This window comes from Mesoplodon densirostris, chromosome 7, assembly GCF_025265405.1.
Source record: "Mesoplodon densirostris isolate mMesDen1 chromosome 7, mMesDen1 primary haplotype, whole genome shotgun sequence".
In the NCBI taxonomy this organism is placed as follows: Eukaryota; Metazoa; Chordata; class Mammalia; order Artiodactyla; family Ziphiidae; genus Mesoplodon; species Mesoplodon densirostris.
In genome coordinates, this window is record NC_082667.1 from 117,172,535 (window position 1) to 117,189,731 (window position 17,197).

Here is a 17,197-nt window from a genome sequence, read left to right on the forward strand (position 1 = left end):
ATGCCATGCAAAAAGGCAGCAGAAGCTTTGAAATCACGGTTACTATTATACTTAACAAGTCCAACCTAGGGAATAGAAACAAATATTTTCCAGAGCAAACTTAAGCGTTTCCAAGGTACGCTGTACATTTTTTCCCTTTTAATAGGAAGTAATGTCCAAGGGAAGATTTGAATTTCATGTAATCTGAATGAATACTGGTTCTTTTTGTGACCTTGGCCAAGACACTTTAAGTCTCAGTTTTGATTATTCCATCTGTAAAATGTGTATGTTGATTCCAGTACCACCACCTTTACAAAGTTACTGTCAAGATCAAGCAAAATGTTAACGGCTGTGGCTGGACATGCTTTGGGATGTATAACCATTGTGCGTACGTATAGGTGTGCAAAGTCTAGTTAGCACCTGGCCAAGGCAGAGCAAGGGGTCTCCTAATGAGACCACAGCAGAAATGACCATCCAGTCCTAACCTTCTTACTTTACAGATGGAGAAACTGAGGCCCAGGCGGTAATGTGCCCAGGGTCACACCCTGAGCTCATACAGGAGGGTTATGGACAGAAGCCAGGTGTCTGGCTCCCAGTGCGGTTCCTGGCCTCTCTGAGTTTCTCAGTTGCTGATCCCACAAGAACACGGATCCTGGGCGCTGCTCTCAGCTCTCAGCCATGGGTCAAAATCACCATGGCTGGAGGGGAATTCCTGACTTTCAGGTATCCTTTCGAATCCCAGCCCTTCACAGGCAGCCTAGGGAGGAAGATATTTTAAATAAAATCCCTTTCCCATCCTTGCCATATCTGAGATTCATTTCTGAGAGACATCTGAATGAGAATTTTACAGACGTTTCATTTCCTGGCCTTGTTCTGGTTCCTTTGCTGTCTTCCAGGTGCTGGTTATGACTGAAACCTCGGTGAGGCAGGCGGTGTGAAGCCGGAGTGGGGAACTTGTGCCTGGGGCGCAGGTCATCCAGTTGGCAGCCTCTCCAGATGCAGTGTGATCATATCGGGAGGGAACAGGGCCCTGAGAAGGGCAGGGAGGCACGGAGAGATTAATTTCTTCAATGTCATGCTTCCTGTGCGTTCCTTAATGACTGAAATTTACACGTGTGAGGGAACATCGCAATTTCCCTGGAAGACATGAGGGGAAGTCACAGTCAGCAGGCTGTTTTGCAAGTGGGCGTGTACACAGGGCTCTGAACTGACCACACTAGCAATCTTTTGGTGTTTTACGAGGTGTGTGGCCATGGTCATGACCGAGAACTGGAATTTATGCCTTTGCTTGTCTGTAACAGTGTCTCTGGGGTTGTGTGTGTGTGTGTGTGTGTGTGTGTGTTGTCATCACTTCTGTCTTTGTGACCATGTATAGATCAATGTATGTTTCTTTAAAAAAATTGTTTCTCATTTCCCGCATAAATTACTCCATGTAAAAGGCCATCTGGAGCTCAGTTCCTAGCATCCTTTTTCAATAAAGCAATATTATCACAGCCTAGTCCCCAAACTGGTCCCAGGAGAGACTTTTCCTAGATTCTTTGTCAAACGAAATGTCACCGACTCACCAAATGATGAGAAGAAGAATTCTTCGTGTTTATTTCCCAAGTGCAGCAGAGCAGACGCAGCTCAGCCTCTTCGTATCGCCTCCCTGGCTGGGAAGCAGGTGGGCAGGTGGGCAGGTGGGCAGGGGAGCGGAGGAGGCCACCCTTGAACTCTGCCCTTTCACGTCACACCTTAACCAGCTTTATGACTTTGGGCAAGTCGCTTTTCTAACCTCAGTTCCCCCTTTTAAAAGTAGGACTAGGGACTTCCCTGGTGGTCCAGTGGTTGGGACTTCGCACTTCCATGGCAGCAGGCTCGGGTTCAATCCCTGGTCGGGGAACTAAGATCCCGAATGCTGCACGGTGTGGCCAAAAAGTATTAAAAACAAAAAAAGAGGAAGAAGAAGAAGGAGTAAGACTAATAACACCTCCTTTATAAGGCTGTGGCAAGGATATTAAAAAGCCAGGCAATAGAATTCTTTGTTAAGAGACATTAGCATGCTGTGTGCCATACATTCCACATCTCCTCTGCTGAACGGATACATGTATTTACTCCTTTCTTCAACCAATATTTATTGAACACCTAATACGTACAAAATGCACATTAAGCTCTAAACACAGTCAGTTTAGGATGATCTGATCTAGCGGGGAAGGCAAAGAGATAATCACAGTTTCGCAGGATAAGGGCTAAGAGAATTGTGCATAGGATGCTCTAAGCTGCTGGAAACATCCTGTGGCCGTGGAGGATGGGGTAGGCCTCAGGGAGACTGATTAGGAGGCTGTTGCTGAGCTGAGGTGTGGCAGAGGAGACGGAAAGGAGGAAAATATAGCTCACTCTGCCTGGGGGCAAAAAAGAATGATTAGCTTGTATCATGATGCACTGACCTTCTCCTGCTTCTGGATTGGGAAGGCTGTCCTAGAACCCAGGGTCTTGCAGCAGCCCGGTCGGGTGAGGGAGCAGGGGCTTCGAAGCTGGAGGGTCTGACCGCTGGGGAAAGGAATGGCGGGGAACAGCCGGGGAAGGACTGAGCCCAGCTGAGGGGAAGGAGGGGTGGACAGGCAGGGCTTTGCAGAGATGTTCAAAGGGCTTCTGACGGGGCTGATGGCTTCCCCAAGGAAGTTAATCCAGCTGGAAAAGTTAAGCAACTTTAAATTGGGGCTGGTCTTAGTTGAATTTAAAGGGACACTTGCTTTTCATGACGGATTCCCTGTCACCAGGCTTTAATTTGTGTCCCGTCAAATTCTGCCCAGGTCTCTTGACTGCTCTTGGCCTTCCTGCTCATCTGTTCATTTCTCTCATTTAATAAACACACATGGAGCCTGATGCTAGGCCAGAGCTGGAAGCATAAAGGTGAGGATCTCCTTGCTCAGGAAGCTCAGAGCTGAATGGGAGGGACACCTATAGGAATACATAATAATAATTTGGTGAGATACAGCCTGAAGTTCATGGCTAAGAACTTCGGACTTTATCTTATAAGACAGCGGTCCCCAACCTTTTTGTCACCAGGGACTGGTTTCGTGGAAGACAATTTTTCCATGGACTGGGGTGCAGGGGGGATGGTTCAGGCAGTAATGGGAGCGATGGGGAGCGACGGAGAGCGATGGGGAGCGACGGGGAGTGAGAGGGAGCGAGGGGGAGCGATGGGGAGCGAGGGGGAGCGATGGGGAGCAACAGGGAGCGATGGGGAGTGATGGGGAGCGACGGGGAGCGACGGGGAGCGATGGGGAAGTGATGGGGAACGACGGGGAACGATGGGGGAGCGATGGGGGAGTGACGGGGAGCGAGGGGGAGCGATGGGGGAGCGACGGGGAGCGACGGGGAGCGACGGGGAGCTGCGGATGAAGCTTTGCTTGCTCACCTGCCGCTCACCTCCTGCTGTGTGGCCCGGTTCCTAACAGGCTGTGGACCGCTATCGGTCCAAGGCCCCAGGGGTTGGGGACCCCTATTATAAGAGATACGTTCCCAGTTATCAGGGGAGCAGAAAGGAGGGAATGACTTGCCTTGTGTGGGGTAGGGCAGTATTGAGAGAAAACTTTACAGAGCTGAATCTTGAAGGATGAGTATGATTTTGCCAAACAAGATCTAAACAAACTATTCTTACTGTCATTGTCTTAACAATGATAGTCACCATTTATTACAGGCTTTGTCTGTGTCAGTGCCGAGTCCTTTATTATCCACTGAGCACATCATATGTCTCATGTAATACCACTAAATCCCTATAAACACCCTGTGAGTTGGGTGGTCACACAGCTAGGAAGAGGGGATCTAAGATTTGAATCCAGGGTTGTCTGACTTCAGTTTTTCCCACTGTACTATGTCTTCCACATTCACTTATTAATATTAGTGTAAGAGGCATATGAAATAACCCATGGTTTGGTCAAATCTTTCAATTCAGAGACACACTGAAGCATAGAGAATGGTAATGCCTTTGACAATGAGTAATAATGACTAAATAGGCAAAGCCTAGCTGAACTGGTCAAGCATTGATCCGGTTTAGTATTTTCCAGTAGTGGTTGCTCTTCATGTGACAAGACTGATCCTGTCGATGATCTACATGGGCACACTACTAACCTCGGTAAATATGGAGGCATAAGAGAAACTGAAGACACCAGTCTTGTCTTCAAACACTTATGATGCCATTGAGGAGATGTAGACTAACACGGAAGGCAGAAGTTCACAAACCTGAGTAAGATTCAGGGCCCATCAATCATAGGATGGGGGAGCAAGAGTTTGACTTCATTCCACGGCAGAAGTTCAGAGAAAGGTAGGACTTGAGGGTTGGCTAGGACCTGGGTAGCAGAGAGGAAGCGGGGGCACAAGGCCCACCAGGGGGGCATGATTGCCTGAGCAAGGGCGGCAGAGGACCCAGACATGGCGTGGGCTGGGTTGTGAGACAGGGCAGCCTAGCACGGCTGGAGAAAAGGCTCAGGTTTGAAAGACCAGGGGATTAAGTAAGAGAGTTAGGTTGAGGCTGATTACGAAGGACAAAAAAGGAGGCTAAGAAATTTGGATTTTGTCTCTGTGGGCCTTGGCAAGTCGTTAGACTTTTGAGCAGGAGAGAAACCGTATAAACAAGCCTGTGAACTATTTTAGCCTCCAAGGAGGCCCTCTCTTTCTAGAGGATTGGAATCTGGCCTCTTTGAGATGGGTCTCATTGCTCTGGTGAAATCTGAGGCTTTTGCTGGGACAGTTGAGTTCAATTAGCTGATCAAGAGCAGCCAGAGAACAGGGTCACATTGTCAGGTCCGGCCTCTTGCTTTACAGACAGCAATGACGAAGATTGATGATGATGGCAATGGACCAGAATTCAGAGGTGAAGGGTTTTGTGCAACATCACGGAGCAAACCCGTGGCAGAGCTGGAACCAGCCACCCCAGCAGGGAGGTGGGAAGAGCCTATATCCTTGGGGAAATGCCTGAGGGTCCTGGGAGGCAAACCACACATCCATCGCTGCACTTATGCAAGAATAGGGCCTGGGAGGGTCTCCAGAGTGAGGATGGACTCTTTCAAGGCTCTATGGCCAATGAGGACAAAGACTTTGGTGTTTTTTGCTCCTGGGATGGATACCAGGCTGGGGCAACTCCCCCAAAGTGGCCAGGGGGCAGGCCTTTGGTTTGGGCCTCTGGCCAGAGATTCCAAAGGCTCATTCCTCAGTGCTGTCCTATTCATCTGCAAAGTGTAAGTCAGGTTGGCTAAACAGGCAGAGGTGTTCTCTAGGGAAGCCTGCCCACCCGTCAGAGGTCAGAGGGTGCCCCAGTAAAATGACCTTGAGGAGGCAGGGAAGGGCCTGATCAGAGCTAAAGAGCAGAGGTGGGAACACTCCATTTCTTGGGGATCTTGTGGGGACAGAGGGACTTTATCTTCAAGATGAAGGTCCTGCTTCCTCCTTTGTCCCTGAAGCATCTGGGCCATCGGTCACACGGGGCCCATGTCTCCCCATCCATCTCTCTCCCTGTCTCTCTGTCTACCTCCCTGCCTGTCCGGCTGCTTGTTAATTGGGCCCCAGCCCAGCCTCAAGCTTAGGGCAGCAGTGTCAGAGTGCCTGCCAGCCTCTGTATGGCCACAAAACAGAGGGGGCTGGGTTTTCTCTGGCAAGATCTAAAAAGGCACACTCAGGACCCTCCTCGGGGCAAGGTGGGCGAGCGTGGGGGAGGGTGGCCGTGACCGTGGGCAGTCTCCTTGTCCCCCAGCCCAGACTGTCTTTCATTCTCCCCAGGGCCTTCTGTCCTGTGAGCTGCCTTCGTTATGCTCAGAGGAATAGCTGGCCGTGACAGAAAGAGATTACAGGCTATATTTCTGCCTTGGAGCTTTCTCCAGGCTGGTGGGAACCAGGCAGTTGTCAGTTCTGGGAAAGGGGAAATGTATGTAGATTGCAGCCCTGAAGCGGTGCCCTGCGCAGGGCACGCTGGCATTGCCGGGACCATCCTTCCTCTCTTGACTGCGTGTTTATTGGTCTCTGAGTGGGGGGTGGGGGGGGTCGGCTTCTCTCCCCTAAACGGGTGTGATTTCCCTCTGAGGGGCTGCACTCCTCAGTGCCATGTAAGGGTGAGGGCGGGGGGCAGAGGTACAGCTGGAGCAGAAAGACAGACAGAACAGCAGGCACTGCAGCAGGTCATGGGGACGGAGCTCCGGCCCCCTCAGCTCGAGAAAGGACACAGTTAGAAGGAGGAGCTGCAGGCCACAGCAGGCAGGCAGGGCTGCCTCCTTCCACAGCCCTGACCTGGGCCCTGTCCCCCGCCCCTGGCACCGTGGGCTTTGGCAGAGGAGGGGTTGTAGGGCCAACAGCCAGAAGCAGCGTTGTCGCACGTGACAGGGTACAGTTACGTCCCTATCATTAGACCGTGAGCACCTCAAAGGCAGGGAGAGCTTGTGTGTGTGTGTGTTTTTCATCTTTGCACGCCCAGGCCCCAGCACATGGTAGGTTCTTAATACATGGAGTCTAAATTGAAGCAATTTGCATCTGCCCAGAAGAAGGGAGGAGGGAATAGTAAAAAGCTACCCAAGAACAGAGCTGTCATCTGCCAAAATAAGTCTCAGACACCCGGGACACGAGGCTCGGCAGAGGCCCCAGGAGTGGCCCACCCCACAACTGAGGGCACATCACCCCTGCCTCGTCCTTCGGGAAGCCCAGCATTTACGTAGCACTTACACTGCAGCCTCTCCCTTTGGATTGTAAGAAATATAAGAGCAAAGAGAAGTGGGGAGGTTGGAAGAGTGAAATGTCTGGAGTCAGAAGACATGCTGCTCGCTGGCTGTTTTCTTAGGCAAGCCCGGTGCTGGACTTTCCTAAGCCTTGTTATCAACCTCGATAAAATGGGGTCAACTACCTGGCAGGGAAAAAGGCGTCTCTCATAAACTGCAGATGCGATGTAAATCGGTGTGACCTTCTGCAAGTACTTTGTTAAAATTCTTTAAGATGAATAGACCTTTGGATTTGGCAACGCCATATCTAGAGACTTATCCTAAAACAATGATCAAGTCTGGAGCAAAGCTCAGCTACAAGAATGGGCATTATTTGTTTATAACAGCAAAAACTGGAAATAATCTAAATGACAAATAATAGACATTTATAACTGTAGTACATCCGTAAATGGAATGCCACATAGTCACTAGGATTATAGTGTATATTTCCCTTATATGCAAAGGTACTTATGGTATGTTGCTAAATATAAAAGGCTGCTTCCGGAGCAAACAGAATGATACTGTTTTGAAGAAAGAAGAGTTTTACTCTGCATATTATCTGTGGTTATCTTTGTCTGGTATGATCACAACTAACTTGAAAATTTCTGGGAATTCCCTGGCAGTCCAGTGGTTAGGACTAGGCGCTTTCACTGCCAGGGCCCGGGTTCAATCCCTCATCAGGGAACTAAGATCCAGCAAGCCACACCACGTGGCCAAAAAAAAAAAAAAAAAAAAGTCTCCGTCTTCTTTATTTTGTGCAATAAACATATATATTTTTGTAAAAGTAATAAAAATTATTATATTGAAATATCGCCCTCTAAAGATTGTTTTAAGAGTTAAAGAAGTATGAAAGTACTTTGTAAACTAAAAAAATGATGCAGATAGAAGACAGGGACTCTGCCCAAGAGGTGCCTCCAGTTTGGAAAGAGACGAGAGATGTGTAAGATAACCATAGCATGAGACGGAATGTGATGAGAGCTTTCACAGGATGACAGACAGGGTGCTACTTGGAAACACAGAGGAGGTAAAATTACATCTGGCTGTAGAGGCAAAAGGCAGAATGTTCAGGTTGAACACTGAAGAATGGTGAGGGTCTTGCCTGGTAGAAATGTAGAATTGTGCCAGTGAGAGCGGTGGGAGGTTATGGGGCAGGTCTGGGGCTGCGTTTGGATGGAGGGAAGAGAGCCTATGGGTAAAGGGTAGAAGCTGTGCCCTGAAGGCAGTTAGGGCAGTGCCAGATCAGTCTGAACACCCGTAGGTGCCTGTAAGGAGGGAGTCCCTGAAAATTCTGGAGTAGGAGGTGACACAGCCGTGCACCCATCCCGGGCACTGTCTGGCACGCACTTGGCCCTGGGTGGAAGCAGGGTGAAGCCGGCTGACTGGGAAGCTCAGTCCGGGGGCGGCTAACAAGCTGGAGGGGCTTGGCCGGCGTCGCCAGGGGTGACAGCCCTCTCTAGGTGTGTCCCAGGGAGTGGAAAGGCGGAAGACCACCTTCCGCCTGGACTGGACTGGAAAGGGTGGGAGGTGGGGACGTGATGGGGGAGGGAGTGAGGTGGGCTCGGGGAGGGAGGAAGCGGACTCTCCCCCAGGTTTGCTGCCTGGGGCGGGCAGAGAACAGGGAAGCACTCACAGAAGTCACAGGCAAGGCCAGTGGAGAAGGAGCAGGCTGTTGCGGGTGTACCTTGGGGCTCACAGCGTCCTCTCCGGGCAATGGCCAGGGGGGCCTGAGCCTCCTGCCGCTTTGAATGTGTCTCAGATCCGTCATCTCCTCTTGGAGGAGGAACCTGGGCCCAGGGTGGCGAAGGGGGTTTTGTTTCAACCCAGAGAGATTTTGTTCATGGAAATTCACGAACTGCCCTGCCTGCTCTTGGAGCCCCTCTCAGCTCATCCCATCTCCAGGCTCCCCCACTTCCTCTGCCCTGCGGCCAGGAATTCACACACTCCTCAGGATCCTGGATGTTGTGTCTCTGCCACCTTCACCTCCCAGCAGTGCAGGTGTGTGCGCCCGGGAAGCGGGAAGGTCTTGTTCAAGCAAATGTCTGAATTTCCATTTCCCAAAGCAGCTCCCAGCCTGGCCACTGTTTAGCTCGTCCAGTTGCCATGTAACTAATTACATTCTTTACTGAGGTGCAAGTTGTTTTTACAGGGAGACTAAGATGGTGTTAACTAGGAAGGAATTGTGAATGTTGAAGATGCATTTACCTCTGGGTGTAGGGCTGGGGCTCTGGGCTGGAGGTACTCCCTGAGGCAGCCCTGCAAACGCAACCCAGGTATCAGCAGCCCCCCTCCACCCCCATCCCACGACCCTGTCATCCTGGCCCCAAGCACAGCCTCATTGGAGTCAAATTAGCAACTCAATCCAGAAGGAGAAATTGACATGTTTGGGAAGTGTCAGGCCAGGCCTTATACCGGCGCTGACCACCAACCTCACTTCTGGATCCCTTGGTCCATTTCAAATATTGAGAAACAAAATTACTCCCCTTTAATCTAAAAGTAAATAGTTAAGTCATGCAGCTGAAGCCCCCTTTAGGCCAAGGCTGTTTTCCACGGCTTTGGGTCCACCACCCTCCTGACTGTTCCTCCCTCCCCGCACCCCATCAGCGTCCGGACTCCCAGCCGAAGCCTCCCCCACCCCTGGGAAAGCATCTGAAACTCATCCACACACCTGAGCAGGTGGCAACTGTTGCCCTTTCTCTGAGTTCCCTACACTTTAAAGCAAGAAGCCAGCTGTGGCTTCCCGGGACCCAGGATCACTCAGGGACCTGCCCACCCTTGTGGGAGAGGGAGCTGCCTGTGTGCCTGGTGCCAGGAGACCAGACGGCGACCACAGGGCACTTCCCGCCGAGACAAGCGTTGGGCTCTGACACAGCTCCGGTGGGTCTGAGCAGCCAGTGAGGAGAGGGGCGTGGTAGGAGTTCTGTAGAGCACAAGGAGTATCCTTTACCACCAGCCTGGGAGAAGCGGGGCACAGAGCGCGTCCCCTCGCTCCCTGCGCCTCGAGCCTCCCCTCCTGAGCGCTGCTCTGCCCTTTCTCCCAGGTGCACTGGCTCCAGCCAACAAGGAAGAATTGCTGGCCCAGCTGGAAGTGAGAAGAGGGGAGTGAGTCTCCTGAGGGCCATCCCAGAGGCCACCGGGATCACCCGAACAGTAAGAAACGTTTCTCCGTCCTTTAACACAAAGTTAAACCCTCCAGGCAGATTATCTTTTCTTCCGAAGACCTCGAGAACCTTAGCCCATAGCATTAGCTGACAGCGCACATACGACCTCAGAAAGCACAGCGCTGTGTTGTTTCTGCTCGGCTGCTGGAGGATGGGGTGAGGGCTATGCCTCGTCCCTGTATACCTCTCTTTTCTTCTATGTATTCCATGAACGATAAACTGTTGTTGCTACATATGGATGGGCTGTTGCTTACGCACATGACAACAACGATGACGACGACGGTAACACTTGTACGACCCTCTGGAGCAAGTGTTATCACCAGGGGGGGTTTGTGAAAAACTCAGTTCCTGGACCTCACACCAGAGATCCTGATTTGTGAGTCCAGGTTTAGACCGAGAATCTGTACCCCAAGTGTTTTTCGTGAACACGGAGGAAACTGTATCCCAAGTGTGTGTGATGAACTATGAGAAATAGTTCCTTAGAGTGTATAAAGCATTTTGAATAGAGAATCTCACTTAATCCTCTTATCAGATAGGGTTTTTTAAATCCCCTTAAGTAACGTCATGATCTCACAGACCTAAGTATCAGTATAGGCAGGGATTTAGAAATCCAGTTATCCAAAACAAGCCTTTTTTCTCTTCAGTATACCATGATAAGGGCTGGATCTGTTATGGTGAGATGGGGCCCCAGCTCCAAAGGACCCTACCCGGGATTTTATAAGTTTCCCTGATGTCTTAGGGCCACCATGACCTTCTAGTTCCCCGGTCTTCGTTTGGGGGGGGGCAGTAATCATTGCCAAATTCCTCACAAAAGCTGGTTTCTCTCAAGAGAAGGAGAGGGACAGAGGCAGGTAGTTAGGAAAGCCATGGACATTGAAGAGGACCGCCTGTCTGACAGTGGCAGATCTGGCCAGACATGACCATCTGCTTCCTGTGCCCTCTGGCTGTTTGGGGAGCTCTGTTTTAGGTGTGTTACTGGGTGGGGAGCACGCTGGGGCTCCTAGAGGTGAAAGCCAGAGAAGAGGGCATATCCCAGGGGTCAGGGCTTCCCCCCAAGTGTGGGTGGAGTGATGCCCACTTGGGGGACATTCTTTTCAACGATCTTCAGAGCCTGTGCACACAGTGACGTGGAAAGGAATTCACTGCAGACAGTGGCTGTGGTGAGGGCTTGGCGGAGATGAGGCGGATGGTAAAAGAGAAAAAGGAGGTTAAGGGTTAGAGACTCCTGGTGAACCAGCGTGGACGGGTGTTGTTGCCCAAGTCCAGTTATTTCTCTGGGCCTGGCAAGAGCTTCCTCCTGCCGAAGTACCTATTCCAGAGGTAGTTCAATAGTCAGAGTCCTGTTTCTCTCCAGGCTGATGCTGCGGATGCTGGAGTCTAGATGCCTGGGAGAATGGAGGTTCCCCCGGCCCTCCCTACGTGGAGGAGAATACGTAGAATCTGGGGAAGGATGGACGTGGGTTGACGGACTGCTAAGTCCTGCTGTGGGTTGTGTCTTTCCATAGAATGGAAGACTTCTATGGATGAGATGGAGGCAACCTCAAACATCACCCTGATCTTCCCCCTCACTCCCCAACACACACACACACACACACACACACACACACAGAGAGAGAGAGAGAGAGAGAGAGAGACCACTGAGCCATCTTGCCAAGGGAGTGCCAGTCTGGTCTGTTCCGGGGACTCAGTACAGTTGACACTGTTGCTTGGGTGGGTACAATCGACAAGGACAATTTTTGCAGCTAAGCTGGAAGTGTGGCAATCAGGGAGCCGCCAGCTGTCTCACTTAAATTCTTAGCTCTCTCGCTCTCTTTTTTTAAAATCATTTTGCTTACATAATCCACCCCCTTTTTATTTTCTAATTCTCTCCTTGCAAAGCTGGCACCAGAGGGGAAAGGCTGGGGTGGAGTGGGTAGCAATTACACATCAGTTTGGGGAGCATTTACATTTTGCAATTACAATTTAAAAATAAGCCCCGTTAATGATCTCCACGTGTCAACGACAACCCCGAACTGACATACATACTCTCCTGGGCCTGCCTGCCTCCCCACTGAAGTCAGAGGCTCAATGGGGGTGGAGGTGCCTAGGGAGATGGGACAGCATCTGAGGGGGGGCGAGAGCGATGAGGATGCCCTTGGGGTTGGCGGAGGGCAGGGACAGAGCTGAGCGCCAGAGACCAAGGATCCAGGCTTCCGGCTTCTCTCCTCCCCGCCGTGCTCGTGCTCGTGGTCCGTCCCAGCCCATCTCCATCCCCACCCAACACAGCAGGCTCTGTGTCCTCGGAGGCGACTCGGAGGCGACCTCAGGGCTCAGAGCTGGGAGAAGTCGAGCCCCAATCCTGTTCCCCTCCGAGGTGGGCATTTTCAGGGTCCTGCTGGGCCAGTAAACCCTAGTCCCCCAGAGCCAGCAGATGTGCTTGGATTTTCTTGGATTGGGTAGAGGGGCTGAGTCCATACGCAGGATTCTGGAAGGAAAAAGGATTAGCTGTATCCCGGTTTGGGAAAGACATTTCTCTCATCAATTGGTTACCATATATTTATCGACGCCCTCTGATTCCTTGAGCAGGGACTTTGGAACAGACCAGCCCAGACTCAGATTCTAGCTCTGCCATTTGCTGGCTGTGGGATTTGGGGCAAGTTACATGACTTAAGTTTTCTAACCGTCACTGTCTTGATGTAACTGGGATAATCACGTTTATCTCACAGGGCTTGTGTGAGGGTGAAAGGCTGTAACTGCCGGATGGCACCTCACGTGAGTCTGGTACCTGGTGGACGCTCAGGAAACCTCAGCTCCGCTCCCAGCCCCTCCCCAATGCGCTCCCTCCTGCCCACAGTGAAGCTGCTTCTTTCCAGCTTCCGTGGACACTAAGGAAGGACGATCCAGTCCAAGCCATCTGCTCCCTGAGCAGCTCCTGAAGTGGACCCCAGCCCTACACACCCCTGCCACCTCTCGGTGGGCTTCTCTGTGGGGCCCTGGCATCAGGCCTCCACTCCAGCCTTCAGCATCTCACAGGCTCCCTTCCTGCCTCTGGCTCGTAGCAAGCCCAGCTCTCCCTCTTCTGGGCACTAATTCAATGGAGCGACCTTCCATCAGGCCCCACGTATGTTTATCTGTGAGTGAGGGAGGTGGACCAGAGCTCTGTGAGGTGCCTTTTAGCCTCGGCATCTGTAATTTCCAGATTTTCCTTCCCCTCTTGGCTTTCCCCCCACCGGTTACTTGTGTGTGAAGCTTTCCTCTCCTGGGCAGCTTCATCCAGGCCAGTCTTTGGACTGATGACTTGTAGTCAAAAACATGCATTCGTGACTTGAAACATACAGAAAACAGCTCTTCCCTAGGACAGAAAGAGATCTGCATCTTGCAATAATCTGAGCGAGGGAGACGATCCAGAAGCGGGCCACTTGGTGTAGGGCAGAGGACACAGAGAGGGGCTGCAGACGGGGGTTCCTTGAGGACAGGGACTGCATCTTATTGGTTTGGGTGTTTAGTTGAACACAGTTAAATATTATGTTTTCAATACTGTTCTAAAAACTTGCTTTGTTAACCTAGGCTATATAATGGAGAGTTTTCCAGGTCAAAATAAATAGATCTACTCCATTATTTTTGACTGCTGCATAGTATTCTAAAAAGCCTCCCTTCTTTCCCACACCTCTACCCACTAGGTTCACCATCCAAAGTTAACCCCTGACGAACAGTTTCTGATTTAGCTGATTTTGTGGCCGCTTATTATGTCATATAATATGCGTCAGTCCTTCTTTTTTTAATAATATATTTCATTTTATTTATTAATTTTTTTGGCCGCTCCACATGGCACATGGGATCTTAGTTCCCCGTCCAGGGATCGAACCCTCTCCCTCTGCAGTGGAAGCACAGAGTCTTAACCACTGGACCACCAGGGAAGTCCCTCAGTCCCTCTTTCTTAATGTATGTGTTTATTTATGAACTCCCCCCTGCGGAAGCTGGGGAGATGAGCACATGTTCTTCTCCTTCCAATTTGTATTAGTTTGATCACACTATATTTGATATTATTTATTTTTAGTCTATAGTATTATATATAATACAATGCATATATAGTACATAGTGTTATACTATTTAGTATAATCGACTCTAGGTTGATTATAAGGTGGAAATGTTATTCAGCCACAGAACTACATCGTGTGATTTGACCACAGAAAAGGGAATGGAATCCTGTCATCACCCCTTGACTGCGGCCTGGAATCTCCCGGGCCCCCAGGTTGACAGCCACCCCTCATTCCCTCCAGCTGCCTTCCCTCCCATTGGGCTGCTGCTCTATCTTGTTTTCTGTGGTCTTCTTCCTCCGACTTCTTTGTTTTGCTGGAATACCACCTCTAGTTATTTTTATATTAATGGGAGGGAAGTAAACTCTGAGTCTTCATGTGTCCAAAATGGACTTTATCTTGTCTTCGACCTTGACTGATAGAACACAGATCAGGTCCCAAGTTCAACACCTTTTTCTCATAGATCTTGACGGTGCTACTCCACCACCTTCTTATTTCCAGTCTTGCTGTGAGAATCTACTTTTAGCTTTCTTTCCTTTTTAAAGTTCTGAAATTTCACCACTACGTGCTGAGGCTTGAGATTTTTTTTGTTTGCTCCTTTTTTATTTCTCTTCCTTAGCCCTTGGGATCCCTTTAAATCTGAAGTCACCTATCTTGCTTCATTTCATATCTTTATTTATTCCACTCAGTTGTCTCTGTTTTCTTCTTCTGGAACGTCCACTGCCCAGCGCAGAGCCTGGCACATAGTAGGTGCTCAGTAAATGACTATTGGGTTCTGGTTAGGACGCCGGCTCAACTTGCTGCGTGGACTTGGGTGGGATCTCTCCTCTGTATGGGGCGGCGGTCAGACCCGTGATGTTCCGCCAGCCCTCCGGCAATCTGCTCTGGAGCCTTGGGTCCAACACTGCTCCTGGGCTTGGGGAAGAAGCTAAGAATGAGGAGTGAGGGGAAAGCTGAGGTCGAGCTGTAGGGCAGCCGTAGCGGCCAGCCTCCCAAGACAGTTCCCTGAAACCTCAAATTTCTTCAGCATCCCCTGAATGTCCCCCCTGGGGACCTCTCTCCTTGACCTTCCAGATCATTCTTACATGGGCCTTTTCCCCTCTTCATCTCCCTCTGCCCATCTCCTCTACTCTCCACCTTCTCAGCTCACATGCACACACAGCTCCTGTTCCATGAAATGATCCCTCACCATGGCAAGGGCCTCATTAGGTGAGATCCTTTTTTTCACTTTTATGAATTCCAGAACAAAGAGACAGAAGACTTCTCGTCCCAATGCTGCAGAGCAGATGCTCTGACCTGAGACAGCCAGGCCCTAAAAAAGAGATCAGAGAGGCCTGCTGTTAGCAGGGATCTGCCTCAGCCTGAGACCACCTGTGCCCTTGGGGAGGCATCTTGGACAACAATTCCCATTTATTCTTCCTCCCCTCCCCAGAGATGGGTTCTGGGAGCAGATGCCTCATGTGCAGCTCCCCTGCCTACCCAGATCCATCTGCTCTGGACAGAATCTCTAGATCTGGGAGTTGAGATGCTGCACTCCTTCTCCCTGAACCGGCCAGATACTGGAAGACCCAGATCAACAAGCGCTCAGATCCCAGAAGGTCATTCTCTGTTCTAAGTCAGAGCACCCTCATTGGTCCCCCAGGGCCAGAGTCCACTGTGTGAAATTGTCTCCTCCCCACTGCACCCCCCTCCTGTCCTTGTCCTGCCCTGAGAGTTGGGGTCTGTCTTACTGGCACAAGTAGAGGCACAATCTTGAACTTCAAGTCCACAAAGATTCTATACTGAAGGCAGGACTCTTTCTTTCCACTGAGACCATGATGAGAGGGAATGGGTTCTCACTGCAAAGGGCAGAATTAAGGTTTGATGCGCGTGATAATTTTCAGACAAGCTGCTAGTACTCAGAGGTTCTGCGCTAATCTGAAACACTTCTCCTTGGTTGAGTGCAGTGGAAAGGGCCAGCATGTGACTAAGTTTTCCCCGTTAGAAACCCGAGAAGTATAGACCCTTTTCCAAGGCTGGAGGTTGAAGGGGATAGAGCTTGGCGGGGGACAGCCAGAAGCCAGTGGGAGGTAGAACACAGCTCTGGTCCTCTGCACTTCTGTTTAATTGCTTCCTGCTTCAGAGGGTGTGGGTAAAAACCCCACTGCTGGCCTGCGAAGATGTCTTTACTGGTCGCCCTTTCAGAATGCTGCCTGGAACCTCTGGGCTGAGAGAGGAAGGAAGTGACTCTGAAAGGAAGGTTTGCAGGAAAGGGCTTCTGCAGGGGGATAAAGTCAGGACCCAGGTAGATATGACAAGGACTGGATGCTCCCTAAGGGTGGGGCGCCCGCAACCTGAAAAAAAGCTAGTGCTGCCCAGTTGGACAGGCTTTCCAAAGACAGAGCCAGGTGCCCCTTAACCTGTGAGTCACGGCGTATTTCTCTCCAGAACAGGGACTTCTTTTCAGCTGTGGGTGGTCCCCGGAAAACCATGGGTGGGGTGGGGAGAAAAGGCCAAGCAGAGACAGTCACAGGGAGCCGGCTGACTGCACGCCCCCTTCCACCCGGCCCCGCCCCACCTGGGCCGCAGCTCGGGAAGGAGACACTGCCTGAATCCCAGCCAGTGTGAGTCAGAGCCCTGGCCCCGAGCTGCCTGTGGCGTGTGGTGTCAGGGCACAGACAGCCCCGCCTCCACCCAGCTCCAGCTCCAGCGTCCTGCTCCCACAGCTGAGACACTTGATCAAATTCCCCATTACACACTGCCTTTTACATGCAGTCTTCAACCATGTGTTCCATCATTTCACGTTCGTTCTCGAATTTTGTTCTTTCCCTTCATAATTGAACCCACAGTCCAGTGAGTCCACGATGGAAGCTCAGACCTGCCTGTCTCAGCGATGATGGAAGCATCTCTGTCTTGGTTGCAGCGAGTTTATGAGGCCCTGACTTCTTATCGCTGCTATCAGCACTTTGTTTTCCATCTTCCACTCATTTTTATGCAATAAGAAGAGCAAATGCAATACAGTATTTAAATACATTTACACACACCCTGCTGTCCAAAGCAGACAGGGCTGAAGGAAATGCACGGTTGCTGTTAGGAGGCCTCACCATCTGCAGGCACAAAGTGCGTGCTCGTTAGTGAGGTACAAAAGCCCGAATTTGGCAAACGGGGGACGTTTAGGTGTGTCGATACAATGCGACTCTTGGAAATTCGGGGCATGTAGAAGTGACGGGCAGGGACTTCCCTGGTGGCGCAGTGCTTGGGACTCCACGCTCCCAGTGCGGGGGGGCCCGGGATCGATTCCTGGTCGAGGGGCTGGATCCCACATGTGTGCTGCAACTGGGAG

General features: G+C 50.9%; 1 protein-coding gene across 2 annotated transcripts in view; it reads left to right on the forward strand.

Moving 5' to 3' along the window:
• The window catches only part of PKNOX2 (PBX/knotted 1 homeobox 2), a 255,788-nt gene that overhangs the window by 152,904 nt on the left and 85,687 nt on the right, over positions 1-17,197 (forward strand). The window contains exon 3 of one of the 2 annotated variants that reach the window (XM_060103560.1): positions 9,740-9,848. The exons of the other annotated variant lie outside the window; for it this stretch is intronic. The gene's annotated coding sequence lies outside the window, so the exon portion shown is untranslated. The remainder of the gene's footprint in view (positions 1-9,739; positions 9,849-17,197) is intronic. 2 annotated transcript variants of the gene reach the window in all.